The 25529-nt window shown below is 40.3% G+C and overlaps 1 protein-coding gene and 1 pseudogene across 4 annotated transcripts in view; both read right to left on the reverse strand.

The window, feature by feature from the left end:
- NCOA2 (nuclear receptor coactivator 2) overlaps positions 1 to 13690 on the reverse strand; it is a 288197-nt gene extending 274507 nt beyond the window's left edge. For 2 of the 4 annotated variants that reach the window (XM_054590240.1, XM_054590237.1), the window contains exon 1: positions 13230 to 13350. The gene's annotated coding sequence lies outside the window, so the exon portion shown is untranslated. Of the gene's footprint in view, positions 1 to 12863; positions 12966 to 13229; positions 13351 to 13556 lie in introns of those variants that run through there. The other 2 variants (XM_054590238.1, XM_054590239.1) reach the window with 2 other exon arrangements.
- Positions 13691 to 23074: 9384 nt separating this feature from the next.
- On the reverse strand, positions 23075 to 24660 carry LOC129084022 (stress-induced-phosphoprotein 1-like; annotated as a pseudogene).
- Positions 24661 to 25529: the final 869 nt, after the last annotated feature.

Consider the following 25529-nt stretch of genomic DNA (forward strand, 5'->3'; position numbering starts at 1 on the left):
TTCCTTCCATCTTCAATATTAAAATGGCTACACAAAAATTCACCAATTTTGATTTTTTTTAATGCACACTGATATGACAGCTGTCACAATATAATCTAACAAAACTGTTTCAAACGAAATTAAAGACAACTAAGCGCTACTAAAAAATCAAACAAACTTTTTGGCCATCCCAATATTTAACAATTTAATTCCCTAACACTTCTGAAAAAACTGAAGTCTGAACGTTGAAAAGATTGCTTGCACAACAGTATCAATGCACTTAACACTACTGAAATGCACACTTAAGAACAGTTAAGACTCTAAATTTTATATGAATTTGACAACAACTAAAAATTTTTTAAATTAAAAACAATAGACATGCCCTGGCCAGCTAGCTCAGTTGGTTGGAGCATCATCCCCACATGCCAAGGTTGCGGGTTCAATCCCAGTAAGGGCACATACAAGACGCAACCAATGAATACATAAATAAGTGGAACAACAAACTGTTGTTTCTTGCTCTCTCTCTAAAAATCCACTTAAAAAAAATTTTTTTAAACAGACACTTTAAAAAGTCAGTGTCTAAAAAAAACAAAAACCAAAGAAAAAACAAAAACTAGGGGAACTGTTTCATATTTAAACAGACTATGGGCCCTGACTGGTGTGGCTCAGTGGGCTGGGCGCCCTCCCACAAACCCAAAGATCTCCAGTTTGATTCCAGCCAAGACACACGCCTGGGTTACAGGCCTCAGCTGGGTATGTATGAGAGGCAACCTATTGATGTTTCTTTTGGACATCAATGTCTCTCTCCATCTTCCTCCCTCCCTTCTCCTCTCTCTAAAAATAAATAAATGAAATTTAAAATTAAAAAAAAATTTAAAAAGAGAGAGTCTATGAAAGCAAATGCAATGAGAGAACTTGATTATATCCTGGTTTGAAAACCAAAGCTATAACAGACATTTGGGGGAAAACTGAGAAAACTGAAATAGAGGGTTGATATAATTTGATGACATAGTTTTCTTAAGTTTAATAGTGGTATTGTGAGCAGTCATATAGGACAATGACTTGGTTTTAACTCAATGTACTTTATGGAAAAAGGATCATCTGTAACTTACTTTCAAATACTTCATCCAATATACACACACATACACACATGGGAAAACAAAAAGACAAAGCACATATGGCCCTGAAAAGTTGTTATTTAACCACACTACTCACACATCACGACAGCTAAAAAAAAGAGATGATACTGCATAACACAAAGTACCACCCTGCTTTTCCACCTGAGTTGTATACTGTTTCTGCTACTTAATATATAATTGGTTGGTGACAGAAAGTGAGTAGACAGACAAATAGCCTTCCAACTTATTCTGCAAATAGCGATCCCACAAAAAGGATTGTTTGAGTAGAAATTTGAGGAGATGGTTGAGAATATTTTTACAGGTGTTGTTACAAATATATATTAACATGTGGACTATAAAGGCTTTGCTCTTCAGATAACTGTAGAATTTCATTATTGTTTCTATTTAGATATCGGCCCTTCAAGTGACAGTTTCATTCTCTTTTTTTATCACTTCTTCAAAGGAAGTATGTAAGTGCCAAACCAGGTATAACTTCTTTGTATTTGGTTTTGTTTTATTACCTTTCCTGAACTCCTGAATTTCCCCAAGGTTTTCTTTACCTTTTTTCTCCTTTCCACTATAAACTGAGATTATTAATCCCTCTTCTTACCACAGTGTCAAAATATTCTGCAGGGGAAAATTTAATAAGTCTGGGTATGAAAAATGTTCAGTTTACAAAAGCAACAAAGCCAAAAATTTAAGTCTTTATTGCTTCTGACTTGAAGGTAAGTGGACTTTCCTCTTTTCCCATCTAACACTTTTTTTAGGGGCCGGTAAAATCTATAATCAATGTAAGCAATAACCTTGAATATTGTTGGACTCCGTCTCTCTTTTTGTTTTGATCAATTATATACTTTGCTATTAACTGAAATCAATAATATAGACTCCCAAATAAATTGAGTTTTGTTTTAAAAGACTGCTTCCCAAATTTTAGAATAACACATCACTTTTCCCTAGGCAAATAAAAGAGCATGTAAACCAGCACATGTTCACAGGAAGCCAGTGTAGCCCCACTGGTTGGAACATGATCCCATAAACCAAAAGGTCGCGGGTTCAATTCCCAGTCATGGCACATACCTAGGTTGTAGGTTCAATCTCTGATAGGGGCACGAATGCAAGACGGCCAATCGAAGTTTCTCTCTCACATCAATGTTTCTCTTTCCCTTTCTCTCTTCCTTCCTCTCTCTCGCTAAAAGCAATAGAAAAAAAGTCTTTGGGGAGGATTAAAAAACAAAAAACAGACAAACAGGTACAATGACTCAGGGAAAGTAGAAATAGGGAATAATGGGTTTGTGACAGACCTAATTAGTAATTGTTTGGGAATGTCATTCTGTAGTGAGTGGGGAATTTATTATAAAAGGGTTATGTTGGGAAGATCAGTCTATTAATGACTTACAGAAGGAGAATTTGTTAAATTAGTCCAAAATATAGTTTAAAAATGATAGCCTTTAGCTGTTCTGGTACATTATTTGAGAGAAGGGGAAGAATGAATGAACATATAAAGATATATTCCATAATTACTTTTTGCTACAATTTTAGCAAATCAATAAGAAAACAGGTACAATTTCCTATTCTGACTATTTTAATCATACAATAAGCCAATGCACATAATCATTTTAGGCACATTTATAGAACATAATAGGCAGAAAAATTTGAATGCCATATTAATCAGAGCATTTTAATTCATGGTTTTCCTACTTGACAGTAAACTCCAAAGAACAGATATCAACAAATGATAATTTGCACTGCAATGGAAAGAGATTCTAATTTGCTTTACTAACACATTATAAACTAATCCTTCACATATTTATCTAAACCTTCAAAATAAAACTTGTATAAGCAGCCTATTCCACTTAAAATAACAGGTACTGTAAACTGACTACTCAGTTTGATAAACTAATAAACTAGTAGTACATCCTTAAATCTTTTCAAGTTATAAGGACATGTACCTGCTACTCTGGATTTATTCTATATATCCTTCATTAATTTATAGATTTCAGTCAAGGCTATTCTTGTGCATTGATGTTTTCCATCTGCACAGTCTTAACCTCTTTAGCCTAGATTCAACACACAACTCCTTTGGAAGCTACCTCCAATTTCTTTCTGATGTCATTACCTTTTTTCCCCTGTTATACACTCAATCTCTTTCTCAAAGAGAGCAAATGTCTATGGAAAATATTAGGCAGGTCCTGGCAGAGTAGCTCAGTTGGTAGAGCATCATCCCAATATGCCCAAGTAGCAGGTTCAATCCCCAGTCAGGCCACATACAAGAAACAACCAATGAATACATAAATAAATGGAACAACAAACTGATGTCTTTTCTCTCTGTCCTTTCCTCCCTCTCTCTAAAATCAGTAATTTTTTTTTTTTTTTAATTTAAGAAAAGATGAGGCAGACCAAGAGAAAAATGGACTGAGGCTGCCAGAGACACCTGAATGTCACTGGGAACTTTCCCAAGAAGTAAAAGGAAAAGGGCTTGTGAAGCCAGGAAAGTGCTCTTTGTCCCTCGGTGAGAAAGCGACCCTCAATCCTGAGGGGCAAGCCAGGTGAAGGCAAGGATCTGGGCCTCTCAAAAATCACAAGCCCCTGAAGGCCCCCCTTGCTTTACCTGGGCTTTATCTATTCTTGGGTGGAGTAGTCCCTTCACTTCTCACTGAGAAAAGGAAAAGGATCTCCCAGTGCTCAGTCCGGTAACACAGAACATGGGGGTAGAAGAGCTGTGGGGCTCAGTGGTGCCTGAAGGGAGCAGGCCTGCAGCACCATTATTTTGTTTCAGAATTGCAGATCAGAAGACTCGACACCTGAGAGCCTCGGCAGGCAATTCTGATGCAGACCACTGGTATGCAGGTGAGCATCTAGGATCTCCATCTCCCATCCTTCCCCGCCAGCGGGTCACTGGCCGCCAGGCCAAATGGGTTCAGGCGCAATGCCTTCCTGCCCATGCCTCTGCTTGCCTAGAGCCAAAAACCCAGGGTTCCCTTCATCACCTGACTCTGTTTTCTCCTGAATACTTTTTCTCAAAGTGAAAATACTTATTATTACAATGAGATCATCAATGACTGTCAAAATGTCAATGGTATTATGTGTGTCCTTTAACCAGAGGGGTAGTACTCCGGTTTTGATTTCTAAAGTCCTTCAGTGTCTACGCATTTTGTTGACTTTTGTCACTATCAGTTGTCACTATCAATATGTGCAGTTTGCAATGAATATTATGTCATTTTCTTGTGTTATATCTAATAGCTTAAAGTCTTTCATTTATTAGTACAAATCTAAATTATACACACCTCTTGCTTAAAATAAAAAGCAGTACAGCAAAAATAAAAGATCTTTATGTGACTTCCACTTCCTTCACTAGGCTCCATTATTTATACTTGCTATTTATTTATTTATTTATTTAGGAAAGACTGGTGGTTCTAGATACAATAAAATAACATTTTTTTAATGAAATAAATACTTTTATAACACTTTTACAGAAAAACCTTAAGTAAAACATTACTTAAAATAACAAGAGCACTACATATGAAATAATGCTCAAAACAGAATTATGAAAATTGAAAGTACAATAATACACTACTAGAAACTCCAAAGAGGCAGGCATTCCTAAGGCTTTAGGAATTTGGTTACAATTTTCACCAATCTTAAGTCATCTTAGTATTTCCAGCTTACATCATCTTGACTACTTGAACCTAATGAACACTTTCAAGACACCTAGCACTATAGAATCTGCAACAATATCCTTAAGCAGCAGAGAAATAAAATACATAAAAGACAGGGAATGTAATACTCAATCTTATTAGCCAACAGAGGGTCAGCACCCCAGTGTACTGGACCACAATGTTGTCCAGCAGCTGACTAACTTCCAACAAGTCAGCCAATTACTGTACCGTGTCCGTGTTAAGTGATCTGTTTTCAACCTAATGGTTTCCTTAACAAATAGCTAGCTTCTTCACTAAGGGCTGTGAGGAGAGCAAATCTGTTTGGTAAAAGGGGGAAACCACAGATCATGATCACACATGGCAACAAACTTTCCCATAATCTTGACTGTGTTCCTCCACTACCACCCATCTTTCATCTCCAACTTTAAGAAAAAAAATTGAGAAAGTCAAGGAAGATGATGGGTAAAGGAGGTAAAAGAGAAAAGTCCACAAAGATCTATATCCAAATTGAAGCAGTGTGAAGTTGTGCCATTTTTAATCATTCCATCCCTACTAGGGATGCTGGACTAGGCCATGCTGGACTGGCTTAGTTTCAGTGCACAGCATGCCCAACACAGCATCCACAGCAGGATGCAGGCACACAGTGCAGGTGCTGCACAACAGCGTAGCCTCAATGCCCGCACAGACTGGCCCCCTCCCAGCCTGCCTCCATAACTCCCACAACCAGAAAATTCCAACTTTCTTGAAATTACGGAATTTCAAGAAAGTTATTACGTTAAATTTGTAGATATCCATATACTCCTGACACTCAAATTTTTAGTAAGGAATTTCGGTATTCCTTATTTAGGAATCTAAAAATATATGTGAAAGAATTTGCCACCTATGTTCCAACAATACCAGAGGTGATTACCTAATAAACATATTTATAAATGATTCTATTTTTAAAATACAGGGTGGAGCAAAAGTAGATTTACTTGTGAGTATGTGAAACGGTTTATTATTGCATTATTATTTATTATTGTATTATTTTTCCATATGAACAACTGTACACCTACTTCTGCCCCACCCTGTATATACACAAGCACATTAAAAAATGTGTTACCAATGTAACTTAATTTTTTACTTCGTTTGATTCTAGAGATACCTAGAAATGACTCAAGATAGTTTCCGCTAAGATACGCAATTCAATTAAGAGACATGACCATAACTGAAAGCTTTTCATTATTAAACATATTAACAAACAGATTTAGAAATCTTAAGATAGTATTAAATATTCTTACAAATGACACTGTAACACCCAAGGCAAGGGAAGTCATTTCATGTTTCATTCATGAGCTGATTGTATAAGCAGGAGTCATCTCTAGAAAAGACAATCCTCACTTACGGGTACTTCAATGGGTAGAGATCAGTCAGCAACAACAGGGACTTCCAGAACTCATGCACACTCTGCAAGTTAAGCCTCGGAGATGTGGGATCGCATTTCATATGGACACATTAAATGAGTAATAGAAAATACCATGCATTATATGTTCATCTGTGACAACAGGTCTTCAGCCTCAGCAGCTGGAACACTAAAAGCAGTGCCTGCTGATCCCCACACGTGCCAAGGTGAAAGAGTTCCCTGAAAGCTCTCCTCTCTCCCTGCAAACAATTGAACAGACAGAAGAATTCCACAAATAGCAGAACAGAAGTCAGATGACTGAATATATTATCAGCCTTCTTTCGGGACTACAGTATCTCAACACTGCCTCACCCATGCTACATGGATTGCAAAAAACCTGCAAAACATGTGTCACACTATCACCACCTAATAGTTAAACATACTAGAATTAAACATATTTTAAAGAAATAGGAAGCCAAATATCTCTATCAGTGTTTCATCCTCTCTAAACCTATATCCCTTAGAGTGTTCTCTAATCTATTTTCTACCTATCCCCCACCATCAAATTTTCTTGAGTTTATTTTCTGAGCTTTTTATTGTGAGAAACAATATGCAACCTGAATAGGCTTTTTCATAATATTACCCAGTTTCCCTTTCCTAGTGGAGAATCACTGTGTTATCTCAACAAAGCTCTAGATAAGACACATCCACATTACACTGAAAGGAAGTGTTATATAGCCTACGGGCTAACAAGAACACAAGTTAAGGGGGCAGGACTAAGGGGTGATGTTTGCCTGGGTTCAAATTCCTCTCCATTAGTCTGGCTATGTGACCTTTGGAAAATTATTTGACAGCTCTGTGCCTCCACTTCCTGAACTGTAAAAGAGAAATGATATTGTTATTATATCACTATGTTACAGTGAGAAACATACAATACTATATAATCAGGGAGCCTTAACCTTGCATTAGGTTTTTAGTAAGCACACAATAAATGTTACTTGTTTTTACTTCCTCCATTACAGTTCTTATTTTGTAAAAATTAAAAAACAAAGAATCCTATAATTTAAGAATTATTAAACACTGGGTTGATGACTAAAAAGCCTAAAGACTATCTGTAGATCTTAAGTAACATCTGTCCAGGTATAGGACTGACTTGAGGCAAGGGTTTGGGAGATACCAGCTGACAAAATTTTCAGGGCTGAAACTATGCAAATCTATTCATCCTTTTTATGGATTAAACAATCAGACTGAGAGCTTTATAAAGCCCTGCAAACATCAGCTTATCAGATTTGTAAAAGTAAGACATTCTCAGACTCACCATTCCCTCTAATATTTAAATGATCTCTTTCCCAGCTCACTGGTCAAGGTAAATTTTTCCCCCAAAACTTTTGCCAATAGGCATAATGACTTAATACCCTTTAACTTCATCTTCTTCTGGAAAAGGGGGGTGACTTCATTTTACAGGGCTGTGGCAAGAATAAAAGAATCAAACACACCTCAAAAAGCCTATACAGTAGTACCCCCTTATTCACAGGGGATACATCCTAAGACCCCTCAGTGAATGTTGGAAACTATGGATAGTTCTGAACCCTATACATACACTTTTTTCCTATATTTTAAAAGACAAGCTCTAAAAAGCTCAAAGTGAGATTTAAGTTGGCCATCAAGAACTCTTTTAACAGTTCATGATTGGCTGCCAGTAAGTGATAAATTCTGCCAGAATTGACCTGCTAACCTCAGTTCTCTGTGTATCTGTCAATTGATACACAAAGTAAAAATTGTTTCTCTCATAACCTTGAACTATTGCTAGTAACTTATACCTATAGGCAGCTCTCCTCTCTGACTTAAATTAAGACTCTATATCTAAAAGCCTCAAAAGCAGCTAAGTAAAATATCACCGCAGGCCCCCTGATTATTTAATTAATCTCGAGAAATTTCCAACTACGAACCAACTGAAAATTGTCCTAGAATCAATGTTTCCACAATTTCATTATGTCATCACAGCCATCGGAAGACAAAAATGTGGTCACTGATGAACATTTTATAGGGAAAACACATAAAATCTTTACGCTAAAAGCCAAGAGTATTATGATCTACCTGCAGACCACAGATTTCCTTCACAGCACAAATTTACCTTCACAGCACAAATTTACCTTTATGAGTTCTACTCCTTTCCATAATCAGTTTTGCCTCAGTTTTTACAACAGCTAGAAAAACTACACCAGCTTCTAGAATATCCACAAAAGTCAGCCCTGACTGGTATGGCTTAGTGGACTGAGAACTGGCCTAGGACTCTAAAGGTCGCTGGTTCGAGTCCCAGTCCAGGCACATGCCTGGGTTGCAGGCCAGGTCCCCAGTTGGGGGAACTGGAGAGGATGAGTATCTCTCACACATCATGGTTTCTCTCCCTCTCTTTTTCTGTATCTCTTGTACATAGAGGCTTTTCTCCCTCCTTTCCCATCTCTCTAAAAATAAAGAAAATCTTGAAAATATCCACAAAAGTCATATTCTCATTTGTACTTAGAAATTTTAGTATCTGGAATCCTTAAAGTATATTTCTTTACGTTGTCTTATTTGAAGGTCTGTAACACTAAAATTTCATTTTATAGCTTTCCCAGACATTACTTTTAATAGACTTTAAAGAGTAATAAATACAACATAATATTCTTTCTACACTTTGCAATTCATAAACCCTTCTACAAGCCTGTAAAACAAAAAGAAACACACATGCTAAAAACATTTTTTGTTTAGAAAACAAGACATAGAAGTAAAATTAGCTTGAGATATGAAATAATATAAAACACAGGGTTTTGTTCTGTTTTCTCTTGAATGGCTTTCATTATTGGTATGTAAATGTAGTCTGATTATTTCATTAGGGGATAAGATCCTGATTTGCTGCTCTTTTATGATTTACTACAATAAAAGACCAATACCTTAAAGCAGTGGCTTATTTTCTCCTTCATATTCTCTTAATTTAAAATTGATAGAGCATGTAATAACATAATTACCAAACAAAACTATAAACACAAAATATTGAAAAGCTAGTAATTTCTTAAATAGCAGTTTTGCCATAAAAATAGCTAAGCATTAATTATGTTTTTAAATATAATTTCAACCATGACATAATGTGAAAATATCAAATAAGGATACACTGTGCATTTCAGAAAACTAATCTCTAGAAAAATTGTTTTAAAGAGACCCACCCTCCCCTTATATTTTTGCTACACAACATCCTACCTATTTATAGAATCATTTTTAAACTCAATGCAACACAGTTTTCCCTCCCACCCAAGAAATCTAAGCTGTCAACTTAAGGGTCACATTTCAACCTGATGTGATTTGAAACAGCTAAGGTACTGAATCCTTAAATATAGGGTATGGAATGGAAGCACTGCTCACAGGTCCTTGATTCTGAGGGTTGGAAAGCTTTCATATGGTATAACTACAGACAAAGCCAACCAAGCAGCATTAATTACCCCTTATGCACTCTCATACCACAGCCCTAGTCCCCCTCCAAGCCTTACAATTTTCATTTCCAATAAAATGCTTCTCTAACACTAAGCAAAAGTCACATAAATTTCATTCAACCAATGAAGGGTTAAAATCACAGCCAAACTATCTAAAAAATATTAAATTCATAATTGGTGAGCTCTTTTCTACCTTCTGCTTCAGTATCTTGACATCTAAAAGTCAAAGAACTCCTCTGGTAAGACTGAAATTCCCAGGAGGAAGAAGGCTCAGATCCAGTCTGAAAGCACACAATGGAATCACAGCTGACGATGCACATCTTTTTCTAGATGTCTCCATATGCTTGAGAGGTTTTTTTCCCCCTAGCCAGGCATTAGGGGACTTGCTACTCTGCCACCAAGAATAGGAGAACATTTCAAAGATTGCTGGAGAGAATGAAGTAAAATAATGGGTTGCTCTCGAGCATACAAAAGAGAGAGGAGGGCGCACATCAGAGTGGCCATCAGTAACTAAATTAACTAATGATGGGGGGGGGGGGTTAGATGTTGTCAAATTTTGAATGTTGTTTAATTTATAATACTCCCCACTTCTAGCAGCTGTTCATTTTATCTCCGCAGGTTTTACCATTCTATCAGTAAGATAACACCTCAAGGGCTACAGCAAAATGCAATTAATTTTTTTCTAAATGAATATTCAAAATTATACTGGATTGGAAGTTCACATTATAAATTTGAAACAATATATTACAACAGAACACATCTGCAGAGTATGTTACTATCCCCTAAAACTACAGTTCCCCTCAATTCTTTCTTAGTAATCCAGTATTAATAAAAGCTAGAAAAACTGATGTAGATACAAGATAAATACGTAGATAAAATACCTCAAAAAAAAAAAAAACAAACCTTGCAAGATTGGTTAAATTCATGGGATATTTATCACAAAATGAATGGATTCATTCCCAATTTAATATTATTCATTCTTTTAACTCCTAAAGATTCTGCAAATTCCAGTTGGAAAAAGCAGCTTTGCTGCTGTCAGTGTGCACTAACCTCACCAACAAAGAACAGGAGCACACATACACACACACAAAAAGCAATGCAACAGCTGCTGTCTTTTTAAAAGACAGCTATTCCTGCGGAGCAACCTGTGATCATTACACAGAACCAAAGACCTATCCTCCCTATTCTTAAAAGTCAAGAGTGGATAGTCACTAGACTGAACGCAGCCAACAGCTTAAAACCACCAAAGATGTCTCCTAACATTGCATAAACCAGAAAAGTACCCACACACCGTACAATTCAGCAGTGTTTCAGAAAAAAACTAAATTTATTTTTAAGAATCTTTTGTGTTGGAGTAATCTGGCAAACATTTCACTCCGATTTCATTTCTGTAGACAAATATTCTTTGATTAGCTTTGCTCCTTAAATGCCAACGCTTTATGTTTCAAACAGTGATTTGATTCCTAATTTCATTTTGTTTACTCAAGAAAGAGCGAAAAAAACAAATAGAAATGCATACCATAAAAACCGCAACTTTTTTTTTAAATGTCCTCCCAAATGCTGAACTTTCCAGTGCACTTTGGGAATTGGCGGTCTAATTAAACAAGGAACCAGTTAAGCCATTACAAACAATGATACTTTACACTCCCAATAATCAATTGACGTAAGGCTACTTATTTTCAAAGTGCCCTTTCAAATTTTATTCTCCCCACACCGGACTAACTGAATGAAACTGCGGCAGAGGTAAAGAGATGACTCCTATGATCCTCAGCGCGTAAACCAGGTGCTCGGGTCCAGAACACGATCACTACATTATTTGCCATTTTAGAAACGGGCCTCGGAGAGTTACTGCCACATCGTTAGTGGCTTTAGACTTCGTCGAATCTAAGACAACGTCTCTGTGGTACCAGAGAAATACAGTATCTCGTGTACCTATAGGTGTATCCTTGGGTCAGGGCCCCTGTAAGTGACACTACCCTACAGATGACGGAGCCGGTGACTAGCAATAGACAAGAGTGGGAAGCTCTTGGCGTCTCCATGACTCCCCCGCCCGCGTGCAACTCCGCTCCAACTGGTCCGGGATAACCCCGCCCCCTTCCTTCCTCTGGTCCTCACGATTGGCTTACCCACACCTTCGATTGGCTCCTTGCCCCATCAGTCACACGCAGTGAGATTCGGGTCGGTGGGAGGGGAAGGCGTTGGAGGAGGTGGAGTGGGAGTGGGATTAGAGGACGAGGTGGCAGAAGAGGGTGTTCAAGCTCGGTCCCGGGTTTGGGAAAGTTTCCCCTACCAGTGACAGACCCTGAGACGTTAGGCCCAAGTCCAGCGTCTAGCTGGTGCAAGGCGCCCGGGTCCCCGATTCCCGCCCCTCAGTCCCGCAGGCCCCGGAAACCACTATGGGGAGGGGGAGGGGGAGGGACCATCTAACCGAGGACCGACCCACCCCCGATCTCGGAAGAGACGCCTCCAGGACTCCCAGGAGGGGCCAGGGGCAGGGAGCCTCAGCACGCAGAGACCACCCTGGCCCCCTCCCCCGGCAGCCCCCAGGGGCCCGAGAGAAGTGTCCCCGGGGTGTGACCGTCGCGAGCCGGCCGCGAGGACGCCTCCTGCTTCCCCCATGGGGCCCTGAGGGCCTGTCCCTTCAGGGGCGGGGAGAAGGGGAAGAGAAAAGGGGGCGCTGGCGAGCCAACCCGGAACCTCCTGGACCGCCTCCCGCCCCCAACCCCGGCCCCAACGCGCCTCCGGCACACATGCCCGCACCCAGAAAGTTAAGTCAGGGGCGAGCCAGGCTCGGCGCCGCCGCGGTCCGGGCCCCGGCTCCCCGCCCCCACCGCGGCCCGGCCTGCTCGGCCCGAGCGCCCCGCCCGCTGCAGCTCCTTCCCGTCCGCCCGCGGCGCCCCTCGCCCCCCGCCCCCGGCGCTGACACGGGCCCGGCCCGCCCGCCGGGCCGCGGCTTCCCTCCGCCCAGCATCTCACCCTGCCTGCTGCCCCTGACATCGCGCTTCACCTTCACACACACCCCCGGCACTTCCCGAGTCCTGCCTCCCTTCGCCCGCTCCTACCATCCGCTGCAGTCGTTCCGCGTTTCCATTAAAGAATGCACCTTCTCAGAATTCACCTTCCCGTCTCTGCCTCGGTCCCCCCGAGAGGGCAGGAGCCTCGATCCTCGAGACCCCGCACCCGGCTGGGCGGCTGGCGCCTTGCTGCTCCGGCGGGGGCCGCGCCCGCGCCCCCGGCCTCCCCGCCGCGCCTCGGCGCTCACCTCTCGCCGGTGCCTCAGGCTGCAGCCTCCACCCGCCCCGGGCTCCAGGACTCGTCTCCGGAGCTCTCACACAGCGCTGGAGCGCCTCCTTTCTCTCTCAGGGACTCCGCGTCTCCCCGCCGCTTCCCGCCCTCCCCACCCCCCAAGCCCCAACTCCCCAGCTTCGCGGCGCCTCCGGGATGCAACTCCCGTGCTCCGCGCACTCCGGCAGCGGTCCCCGCACACACAACAGCCCTCTCCCCGGCGCACTGCTCTGCCCGTCTCCGCGCTGGGAGGGCAGTCGCGGCCGGGGGTGGGGAGGCGGCGCCCCCCGCCCGCCGCCCGCCTCGCGCCCGCCCTCGCGGCCCCCAGGGAAGGCGCGGTTACCCGCTCGGTCGGTCACGCCGTCAGGTGCCGGCTGCCGTCGGCGCTGACCTTCGCCGCCGAAGCCGAAGCTGAGGCTGCGGCCGCCATGTTCCCGTGTTAATAACTGCTGCCTGGTTGTTTATTTCAATGGAGATCCTCCCCCAACTCCCTCCTCCTCCTCCTCCTCCTCCTCCTCCGCGTCTCCGCACTTGCGGAGAGAGACACAGACCGCGCGAGCTCCGGAGCGGAGGAGGGGGGCTCGACAGCCAGGCCGTCCCTCCCTCCGCCTCCCTGGCCGTGGCCGCCGCCAAATCTTGTCACTGGGGAAGGGACGGGGCGGTAACTTGCCTCCTGCGTCCCCGGTGAAGGGGCAGAGGTGCACCGAGGGCTCTCCGGGGAGCAGACCCTGGCCGCGGGGTCCGCAGCATCTCCGTGGGCAGAGTCCTATGAGAAAGCGACCCGGGGGGAGGTGAAGAGTGAGGGGAGAAGGGACAAAATGGGTGACTGTGGTAGAGGGAGGGTGACCTAGGGGTAACTGGAAGTGAAGGGAGAGTAAACAGATGACTCCATGGGAGGGCAAAGGGCAGTGCCAAAAAAGAAAGCGAGCGAATGGGACATGCCGGGACTGCGGAGTGGAGACAGTGGGAGTTGGGGGCTGCAGACGACGGGGAAGATGCCCCCTGACCAAGGTCGGGGCGAGACCAAAGCCAGGTTCGCCCGAGAAGCCGCCTGGCTCGGCCTCTCGGCTAGCAATTCGCACCCCTCGGGGCGCACCTCACGCGCCCCGCCTCCGCCGCAGCGCCCTCGAGGCGCCCCTAGGTCCGTCGAATCTCCCTCGGTTCCTACGAGCGTAGGCGTCTCCTGTTGCAGCCCAATCTCAGTAGGGTATAGAGGGGCGCGCCTGTGGGAGGCGAGCTTAAAGAGCTGCCACCCAGCAATTGCATGATGAAGGCAAAGTGCACACAGTGTGAAACCTAACCTAGTTGAGCATTCTTGCCACGACAAGAATCACAAGTTGTTGGGTTTTTTTTTTTATTGGAAAGTCCACTTTCTAGGCATCAGAGAGTGATGTTGGGGAGACACGAGACAGTACCACCGAAACTCGAGGAGAACCGTCACTGAAATGTTACTAGGATCAGTTTCATGCTTTGGAGAAGCAAGTTCGTCCTAACTTAAATATAATTCATGGTGGGGAGGAAGTGATCAACATTTATCTAACAGATTTCCTTATTTTTAGTCTTATAATGAGAAAAGTCACTGGCCATAGACAATAGTGTTTATTGAACACTTATTGTGTGCTAAGTGATTTATATACGCTAGATTTTGATCCTCGAGCCTAACAAAATAAATACCATTTTTAGCCTTAATTAAAAAAAAAAAAAGGCAAAAGCTTAAAGAAGTAATTTGCCTACGGTCATACAGCCAGGAAGCTGGAGAGGACTTGAGCCCAGCTCTGGTTCACTCAAAAGCCCACGCTTTTAATGGTGTCTGCAAACTCAAATTTGTGGGAATACCACCAATTTTATTTGGAGAAAGAAGAAAAATATATGTGTGTATGTGTATGTGTTTGACTATGGATAGAAAATGAAGAGCTACAAGTTGTTAGCATTGGGGAGTAGAAGTGAGTATGCAAAGTGGTACTTCCAGTTTTATTTTGTACACTTAACTATATAGTGTTTGAATGTTTTCACTGACTATGTAATAACTGAGTACATTTTTAAAGATTATTTTAATTACCTGGCATAACAGAATTATGTTCCCTGAAAACAGAGCTCTCTGAAAAGCTGGGAGAAGAAACAGGAAATGGGGTTTTTGTAAGGCCTGTCTTCTTCCACTAATATTAGTCCATTGTATTCCTACAATGAGGTAGCAGTAACCTGAGTTCTGTCATATTGCTGGACTCCCCAGTTTTCTTTCTTGTCCTTACTTCCAACTCTGAGTTGTGATCAAGATTTTCCTTGCTTTTTCTGTCCCTCCCTTTTCTGGCAGAAGTCCAGAGTCCATCCGTCCTCTGAAACAGTAGATTTCACACTTTCAAAAAACACCATGATATCTGTGCAAATAAATGACTCCCTGTTGCATTTCCATATTACTCAATAAAACTTAACTACATGCTTAAGATACATGACTGTTTCTACAAAAATAAAACAAACAAAAACATCTGACAGCATAGCATAATGAGTTCCATGTCCAGCTGCTCTACTCGATTGCCTCGAACCCTGAGGAATCATGTAATTTTCTGCTCTCTAATATAGTCTCTGGGCTCCCTCCACACTTTATGCCATTGTTATAACAATATTGTCTTGTACTGCAGTTGTTTATATATTTGTCTTTCTCTTTCACTAGATTGTAAACTACTCAGGGCCCAGACCATGTCTTGTTCTTCTTTGCACTTGCTAGAGCTCTGAACAAGGTCTCACATAATTGTTGTTTCACCGAATCTGTAAAATATAAAGAATAGTGTCTGATCCAGTTCCCTTCCCCGCCTCACCCTCCAATATCATGTTTGTAAAACATGTTTATAAAAAGTTTTCAGTATTTTGAAAAAACAGACTTCTGCGAGACCTCAGAATAATTCTTTATGAAAACTAGCCATAATTATTAGTCAATTATCACTGTGATAATGTAAAATTAAAAGGATGAAAAGGCAGTAAATACATTGACTTGATGCAGTCAAAGAAAAAGGAAAGTAAAGATATAGGAACTGGTATAGTGCCAACAGAAGACAACCCAATAAGGAAAAAATGTGGGTACAAATCATAAAGAGGAAGGAAATTATTGAAATTTAGTAGAAATAGAAACTTGACAGACCATGGATGGATGAGGCAAGGTGACAAACCAGAAAGAAACGTTAGCAGAATCATAAATGCAATGTAAAGTTGTAAAGAAAAATGATAAATTATATATTTAACAATATACCTAAGAAAAATCAGACCACTATGAATACTATAAGGCAAGAGATTCTATTTTGTCTGCCTTATCTTCCCCCATTCCATTTCAAACTTCCCACTTTCTTCATATGTAAACAACAGAAAAATTGAAGATTTAATACAACTTTACAGTAATACTTCTAGGATGCATCATGATATATAATGAGAGGTAGCACAGTGCAGTAAAAAGAAAATGCTAGAGAAGATAGGAAAATAAACATGAACTGGACTTTGCTACTTATTATGTGACCTTAGATAAATATCTCAATTCCTCATCAGTATAATTTCTGTAAGATTCAAACAAAGTGGTGTAAATAAATATGCTTTGTTAATTATCAAGCTCTTTATACAAATGTAGAGGAATATTATATTGATTAGATCCGTGCATCCATAGTTATCTCTATTTTGTACTCTCAAATTACAAAAGCAAAAACCTATAGTTTATTCTATAAAAGTCATTGGAGGGGGAATCAGTTAAAACAGTTGCTTAACTGTTTCATTATTGAACAAGACAACTATTTGACTTTTATTCTTACTGTTTCCTCTCTCCTAACCTCTTTAATATTATAGCTGCCATAAATGTGTCTAGCATAGGTCAGGTATATTACATATATTTTTATTTCTAATCAAAGTAGGCATTATATGTATTATTACCATTTTATACATGAGAAAACTGAGATTCAGAAAAGTTAATTCATGCGAGATCATAGAGCTGCATTTGCAACATGATTTACAAATTATGCAGAGTCTTTTCTCCATCATTGAATATCTCTACTGCCGTAAGCAACACATCTCATTTTTATTTCCTCAGTACCTATAACAATTCCAAGAACATAATACTTGCTCAATAAATGATTATGAAATGAATGAATAAATGAGTGAAGGTCTCCCTTCACACCGTACTGCAAACTCACATGATTTATATTTCCACTTTTACCCTATTACTTTCCCACTTGAAAACAATTTTTATTGCCTATAAAATATAATTCAAATCTTTTATATTCAAGACCCTCTTCAATATGACCCTAAATATTTCTGTCTACACATATCTCCTTAAGCAATAAAAACAACTAAATACTTAAGACACCCTCACTCCTTCCAGTGTGTTCTGGAATCAGATTGACATGAGTTTCAGTCTTTCAATGTGTGAACTCAGGCAAGTTATTTAGTCTCTCTGCAAATCCTATCCAGTTTAGTAAGGCAAGAAAATGAAAAGAAAGGAAATTTAAAAAATCTTTATTCATTGATGATGTGATTGTGTACATATAAGTTCAAGAATCTACAAACTACTGCCCTGGCCAGTGTGGCTCAGTTGGTTAGAGCATAACTCCATATCAAAAGGTTGAGGGTTTGATTCCCTGTCAAGGCACATAACTATGAGTAGGTTGCAGGTTCCATCCCCAGTCTGGACACATACTGGAGGCAACCAAAGGATGTTTCTCTCTTGCATTAATGTTTTCTCTCTCTCCTTTCCTCTTTCCTTTCCTCTCTCGAAAAACAATGTCCTCAGGTAAGAATAAAAAAAATCTGCAAACTATTAAAATGAATGTAAAATCATAGGACACAAGGTTTACACAGAGAAATCAACTGTATTTCTATACAGAAGCAAGAAACAATTGGAAAGTGAAATTTTTTTAATATCACAAAAGCATAAAAATATCAAATACAAATATATTTAATGGAAGACGTTCAAGATCTCTGTATCGAAAACTAAATATTGATTGGGGTGATGGTTACATTTCGACAAACTCCATCAAACTTTACTGAATTATGCACTTAGAATTTGTTTATGTTTTGTATCTATAAATTATACCCAAAAGAAGTAATATTGAGATTTTAAAAAATGGAATAGAAGTTCCCTAATAAGATGTTGTGAATACACAAAAGCCTGTAAGAAATGTCATACTCAGTGGTGAGACATTTACAGTCCCTGAGACTGAAAAAGAAAATTAAGAATAGTACATCCACTATTACCATTTGTAGTCGACATTCTACAGGAGGTTCCAGCTGATGCAATAAAGAAAAAATGGTATAAGTATGACTAAGGAAGAAATAAAGCTGTCATTATTTGCAGATTGCATGAACATTTATGTAGCAAATCCCGAAGAATCCACTGTTAGAATTAAATTTAAGGTCTTTAAAATGAAAGGTCAATATACAAAATTCTAAGTATTAGAAACAATTAGAAAATGACAACTTGAAATGTAAATTGAAAGGCTGGTTGGCAATATTCATAAAAGCTGAGCATGTCTGCTTTATGACCCAATAATCTCACTCCTAAGCATATATCCAATAGAGTTCCTTCACGGAAGAATGAATAAATTACAGTGTTTTTGCTCAAAGGAATACTAGATTGAAATGAAAATGAAAAAAAAAACTGTAGCTACATGCAATATCATGAATGAATTATATAAAAATAATCTTGAGCAAAAGGAACCAGATGAAAGAATACTACCAGAAGTAGTTATTTACATGAAGTTCTAAGATAGGCAAAACTAATCTGTGGTGAGAGATACCAGGCAGCTGTTAACTTTTGGGGGGTAGTTGGTGTCTGGGAGAGCACAGGAGGAAGATTTGGGAATGTTGAGAATTCTATTTCTAATCTGAATGGAGGTTACATGGGTATGTTCATTTCATAAAACATTTTGTGTACAACTCATGCAAGGTATGCACTTGACTTGTGTACCTGCGTATATTATGCTTCAATTTTTAAAAGTTACTGCTGTATGCATTTACTGATGTCACCCTCACTAGACTGCAGGGATTGTATTTCTTAGTATCCTGTACAGTTTTTAGCACAGCGCTTCCTAAAATGTTATTTTACATGACATAAGTATTCACAGATACAGATGCCAATATAGTTTCTTTCTTTTTAGTATAAGCACAAATAATAGTAAAACAATATGCATATGTATGTATTTACAAATATAATCAATTTGAGAAATATTGACATTTTTCCTACAATTCTCCTTTCTCTTATGTTTATCTCAAATAACTCCAAAATAAAAACCTAGGTGTCTATTAAAAAATAGAATCTAACAAATTAAGTGCAATATGAGGATCACATCTCACTTATGTGTGTAAGAAAGAATTTGTATGTGGACACATCAGGTGTCGACCTCATCTCACCATAAAAGTTCACAGCAGGTCGGCTGCAGTGGTTCTTAGAAGAAAGAAGTAGGTTCTAGGCTAGAATTTGAACCCATAGTCAATGTGACTTGGACATATTTTTCATTGGTTTGTTGGTTGCATCTTTTTATTATGGTAAAATATACACCACATAAAATTGCCATTTTTAAGTGTGCAGTTCAGTGGCATTTAATACATTCATATTGCTGTGCAACTGTCACCAATATCTATCTCTGGAACTCTTTCATGGAGATGTTCTGGACATGTTATTAAATATATCTAGGACTCAGTTTCCTACCTGGGTTCTTCATTTTTAAGATCCTCTGCAGCTCAGAAACAACGTAGCAGGGAGCAAAAGCACACTCAGAGAAAAAAAAGACTCCTTTTGTCAGAAGGCACATTTTTTATGAAATCCTAGGTTTGGAAGAGGACGTCAGTGTTCAGTTAAAGCTAGAACAGAAAAATGTCTTCGTGAAAAAGAGGTCATCTGAATAACAGGCCCTTTTCCTTAATAGAAGAATCATCTTGCTTCTTTTCAAATAGGCCTTTGTGAACATGGACCACTTGACAAATGGTCCTACTCACCACAGAGCTCTCATTCTAGCAACATTTCTTGGGCTTTAAAATATAAAACTCTGCTTTTATTCAAAATGTTTAGAGGGTCAATCAATATTATATTTTAATAAATCTATTTTGTATGCATGTCAGTTTTTTGACATTCTTAATTAAATGCTTAGGCTCCTGGTTTGGTTGTTGTGTTTTGTTTTATTTTTAGCTTTCCCCAAGATGATTATGAAGTTCCAGACACACACAACTACGTGAAAGATTCCAACTGTTCTCTTGTCCCATTCAAACCCTTTTAAATGTTTAATGTATAATTTCTTAAATTGAGAGGTAGGTATATAGATATCATATTCCTGATATTCCTGATATCAGTCACAAATGTTAGTCATATTGTTTCATTTATTTAGTCAGTATTTAATGAAAAATTTCAAAAAATTCTTTCTATGGTATATATTTTACATAAGCACATTCTTTTGTTACAAAACAATAAAAGCTAATCATTAAATCCTGTTTTTCTTTTAGATACAGTTTTACAAAGCTTTACTTTTGGGTACTTTCTAATACATTCAGTCCCTGATTTACACATGGCCAACCAACCACCTAAGATTGGTAAGGTTCTGACTTGATTGGAACTCCCTTCTCTTTTCTGCTTCTGCCCAGATTGTATACACTCCTGGTTCCCTTTACCCCTCCATGTTATGGGCTACACAGCCATTTCTTTCCCTTTCTTAATAGCGGTGTTATTTATAATATCCACCGTTTCCTCTTACTTGAGTCCCACCCCCCCTCACAAGGGGACTGCTTTCCCTGTTTGGAACCCCTGCTCCCATCCCTCAGATAGATGCAATACCACGCACTGTTGAGTTGAGCACTCTTCTCCATGTACCCGCCTCACCCTAAAACCCACCATTCTAACAATCTCTCCCTGAGAGCAGCAGGTCAAATTCTAGTTTTCCACAGAAGCATACCCACGATGGTGATGTCCTATTACTATTACAGTGCTATTTTGGATGTCACATGTTTTAGGAGGGAAGCTCTAAGAATCTAAACCCTTTGCAAAACCTTCTTTCCATTAAAAAAAATGTTCTGCCTCATAACGAAGCAACGAAAAAGTAAATTTTAAAATAAATCCATGACAACTGCCTATACATTTCATATAAGACTTCAAAGCCTTTCACAAAAACATCATTTTTAAAAGTCTTTTTGCCATAGCTAACAGTTATTAAAGGACTTGTTATATTTACAACTGAGAAGCATATATTAGCAATCTTTGGATACGGACAAGGCACAATTACTAGTGATATTGGATATACTTCTTTCCATTCATTAATTCAGCACAAATTTATTGAGTTCCTATTCTGTACAAGGCATTATTCTCAGCGCTGGAGACCCAGTACTGAACAAAACAGGCAACACCCTGTCTTAATGGAATTTACAGAGGATATGGCTCATTCTAGGCACTTAATAAATATTTGTTGAATGAATGATTGAATGTGACTAGCAAAACCATTAGAATATAGTAAATATTTATGTTTTATAAAATTCAGTGAAATCAGTGAACAAAGGTGTTGCAGAACATAAATTAGGGGAATTTGTTCCAGCAGTCGAGGTTAAAATATTTCCTTATTATAATGTAGTACTGGAAGGAGTGTTGGGTGATCACAACCAGAAGGCAAGCACCTCTGCATACCACAGGGCCCTTACTTTGCAAAGAACTGGTTTGGAGACAAACACCATTCCAGCACTACCTCTGTGCCTTTTTACAAATTGTTGCTTTGATACCAAAGTTTATTTTATTTATAAGTAATTTTGATTTATCATCTTAACTCCAAGGATTCAGTATCAGTTTTCAGTGGCATAATAGCGAAGTACAAAACTTTACCAAATATAACAGAGGCTTTAGTCTATAATAATTGGGTCACATTTTAAATCCCATCTTCATAGATACTTGTAATATATTTATTTTGTATGATATTGCCTATGATTGCAGTTCCCTAATAGGATACACACTCACACACGCATATACACTTCACACAGAAAGTAACAGAGATTTATTTTAAGGAATTATGTATGCAATTATGGGAGCTGGCTAATACAAAATTTGCATGGTAGGCCAGGCAGAATCTCCAGAATCTCGAGAAGGAGTTGATGTTGCAATATCGAGTCTGAAGGTAGTCTGGAGACACTATTTCTTCCTTCTTTGAGAAACTCAAGTCTTTTCTCTTTGTGCCTTCCGCTGATTGTATGTGGGCTACTCACATTATGGAAGGTAACCTGCTTTACTCAGAATCTATTGACTTAAGTGTTAATCACATCTAAGAAATACTTTTACAGTAAGATTTAGGCTTGTGTTTGACCAAAAAACTGGGCACCATAGCCTAGATATGCTGAAACGTAAAATTAACCATGATGGTCCAGTTTATCAACTTGACATTCATACACATCTCTTTCAACAATCCTTAATTTCCAAATAAAGAAAATAACAAAGTCATATCTCCATCTAACATGATACAACTATCCTGCGTACAACTGCATACCAACTCTTTCCCTAGAGAGGATGCAAAGTCCTTGGGTGATGTTCACTCTTCTTGATATCCTGTAACTTAAATATTAAGATTAAAGTTAACAATACTTAAATACTATGATGTAAAGTTGATATCTCTTATGTTATATGATAAGGGGATAAGGGAGAGAAGAAAAAATAGGATAGATAGATAATATTAGATAGATACATAAATATATGCATACATGCACACAAGCATATTCGTAACAAAATAAGAAAGAAATACTTATAAAAATTATAGTCCTCATCTCTATAACTGGTCACATAGACATAGTTGGTTTTACTGGACAAGGGGATGTGGAGCTAACAATGAGAAGACAGTTGGGACCTGACGTTGGGAAGAGCACCCTTCTCTCCCCATACATGCCCACTGCCCCAATTAAAAAATAACCCACATGGGAGAGCAGCTGAGACAGTGACTGGGGACAAAGGACAGGAGACAGAGACATGGAACTCAAGAGCAGCAGAAGAGACCATACGTGTGCTGGGAGGTCCCAGAGGCAGCAGCTGTGGGGTAACTTGGGCACAAGTTTCTGTATCTTCCACATAGGTCTGTATAAATACATAGAGTTAAGTTGTTTGCTTTTTCCCCTTCCCTGCCTTCTGCTCCATGTTGCTTGCCACAATCCCAGCTCCTCTTTCCACACAAGAGCAAAAGGAAAGGGGTGATGAGCAAGTCATCACCGAATTGCAATCAGACCCACATCCATCAGTTTCAGGGTCTTCTGCACTATTACAGGATTCTTTAAGTGTTTGCTCAGTGCCTGAGGATCCTTCTGTGTCTGTTCCAAGATCACCCACATAGCTGGGTCACTCATGACCTGCTGCACCCGAAGGTCAGCCGTGATCCATCGCTTCACATCTTTGTGGCATAATGTTGGTTGTACAGGGCCATGATACAGCATTGGTAACCATCTGCTGCCTCATTACAGATGGAGTCCAGCTCTAGAGCCTTCTAGTAGACATCCATAGCTTTAGTGTAGTAGTTCATCTGCTTCTACGGCAGCTGCTCTCTGTATATAACCCTTGATGGTGGTTGGCTCTAGCTGGATACACTCTTCATAGTCCTTGAGCGAAAGCTCAAACTCCCGCAGTTTGGAGTAGCAGGTAATTTCTTGAACAATTTGGCATCTCTTGGGTTTCATTTGTTGGCTTCTGTATAATGCTTCATGGCTTGGGGACAGGCCCCGTTCTGGAAACATTCATTGCCTTTGCTCTTCTCCTCCAAAGCTAGGTCAGGGTTTATGTAAGCCATTCACATTTGCTCTTTCAAGATTTTCTCTGCTTGCTGGCATTTCTTGAGCACATCTGGTGTTCGGTGCTCTGCCAGAGACTTGTTGTAGAAATAGATGGCATCCTTGTATTTTTCTTCTTTGAAGTGGGAATTGCCAATTTGTGCGTAAGCTCTGGCAATTTGTCAATAATCTTCCCAGTTTTCTCCACCCACTTCAATGGCCTTCTCACAAAGTTCTCAATATTTACTGTAGTGGTCCTTCACAAAGTTCACAGCTGCTTGATTGGTCATGTAAGTCTTGGTGGTGGTGTCCAGGTCCTTGGCTCTGTCATAGTGCCTCAAGGCTGCAGCAAAGTCTTTCTTCTTACAGGTATCATTCCCCAACTCTTTTTCTTTCAGTGCCTGCTTCTTATTCTCTGGAAAACCCTCTTGCATTGGTTCTGGCTTAGTCTCGTTTTTGGGAGGAGGTGGTGGTGGAGGTGTTGCAACATCGTCCTCCTCCTCCATGTTGTCCAGATCAAATCCCAGGAGGACACTGCGAGTAGTCATGATCTGGGGATCTTGCAGTTTCATGCCCAGGTTGGCTGGCTTGTGTCCTAGTTGCTCTATCAGTAGGTGGTAGGACAGATCACTGAGCAGCGCCCTTGTCCTGGGCTCACTCTCCACCTCCTGGTACAGCCCGGGCATGATGAAAGGGTTCATGAATTTCCATTCTGTCAACCAGGTCTCCATATTCTGTAAACCCTCTTTGAGCGGAGGATTATTTGCTTCATGTTTTAAACCCTCCGCATAAACTCGATTGACTCGAGCGCTGCTGCTTTTCGCAAATAGCCCTTGGCCCAGTCAGGCTTTAAGTGAACAGCTTTGCAACCATTCCTGGCAGTTTCCTTTCTTAGTGAGGCCGCTGAGCGACTTCTGTAGAGAACATCGTTCTAGGGACTTAACTTAGTTGCTTCGGAGGAGCACTGTAACGCATTGCCAATGTCGCCAGCACTCAGAAGCCTTCTCTTTTAGCGCATTTACCTGTTCCATAGCCCGGCCTGGAGCCCAGTTAATTGACTCCTTCCTCGCCACATTACCAACAGCACGCACCCCATGACTAGTGGTTGTAACTGCCTTCTTCCACTACTCATTCCCCTCCGCAGGCCCCTTGACTGGTTGTGGTTCTTTGTCCAGCAGGGTGATCCAAACCTTCACTTATGAAGTATCTGGTCCATTAATAGACCTGCCTGAATTAGATTATTGTAGCTTTCCATTGACTTTAATCCAGGGTATGGAATAAAAGAAGCTCTAAGGAGCCTCCTGAATTCCAGACATACTCTTCCATTGTGCAGCCAGTAATCAAGACCAGTTACTCTAGCCAATACTTTCTTCTTTGCCTGTTAAGAGGCATGAGAAGACGTCTAGACCAGCCAAGCATAATGTTACAGGAAAAGGAAGCAAAAATTTTGCTAGTGAATCACTAGGGGTGGTAGTGAATGGCTCCATTCCTATTTCCATCCATTGATCCTTGGATCAATGAATCCTAGCTCTGGGAAAACAACACAGTGTGTTGGATGCCAATTTTGAGCACATACAGCCTCCTGAAGAACCTTACCCCAGCCCCGCAGGATATTGCCACCTACCTGGTTCTGTAGCTGAGTTTTCCAAAGGCCATTCCACTATTCTATCAGGCCAGCTGCTTCAGGATGATGGGGAGCATAGTAAGACCAGTGAATTCTATGAGCATGGACCCATTGCCCCACTTCATTTGCCATGAAGTGAATCCCTTGATCAGAAGCAATGCTCTGTAGAATACCACAATGGTGGCTAAGATAACCTGTTTTGTGGCTACCAATCCACTTCTTTCCCCAGTGATTTGTCATTGCCCAATAGGCTCATGAATGATGTGGCCACAGTGG

This window comes from Pteronotus mesoamericanus, unplaced genomic scaffold (assembly GCF_021234165.1).
Source record: "Pteronotus mesoamericanus isolate MK-2021 breed Mesoamerican mustached bat unplaced genomic scaffold, CSHL_Meso_final scaffold_174, whole genome shotgun sequence".
In the NCBI taxonomy this organism is placed as follows: domain Eukaryota; kingdom Metazoa; phylum Chordata; class Mammalia; order Chiroptera; family Mormoopidae; genus Pteronotus; species Pteronotus mesoamericanus.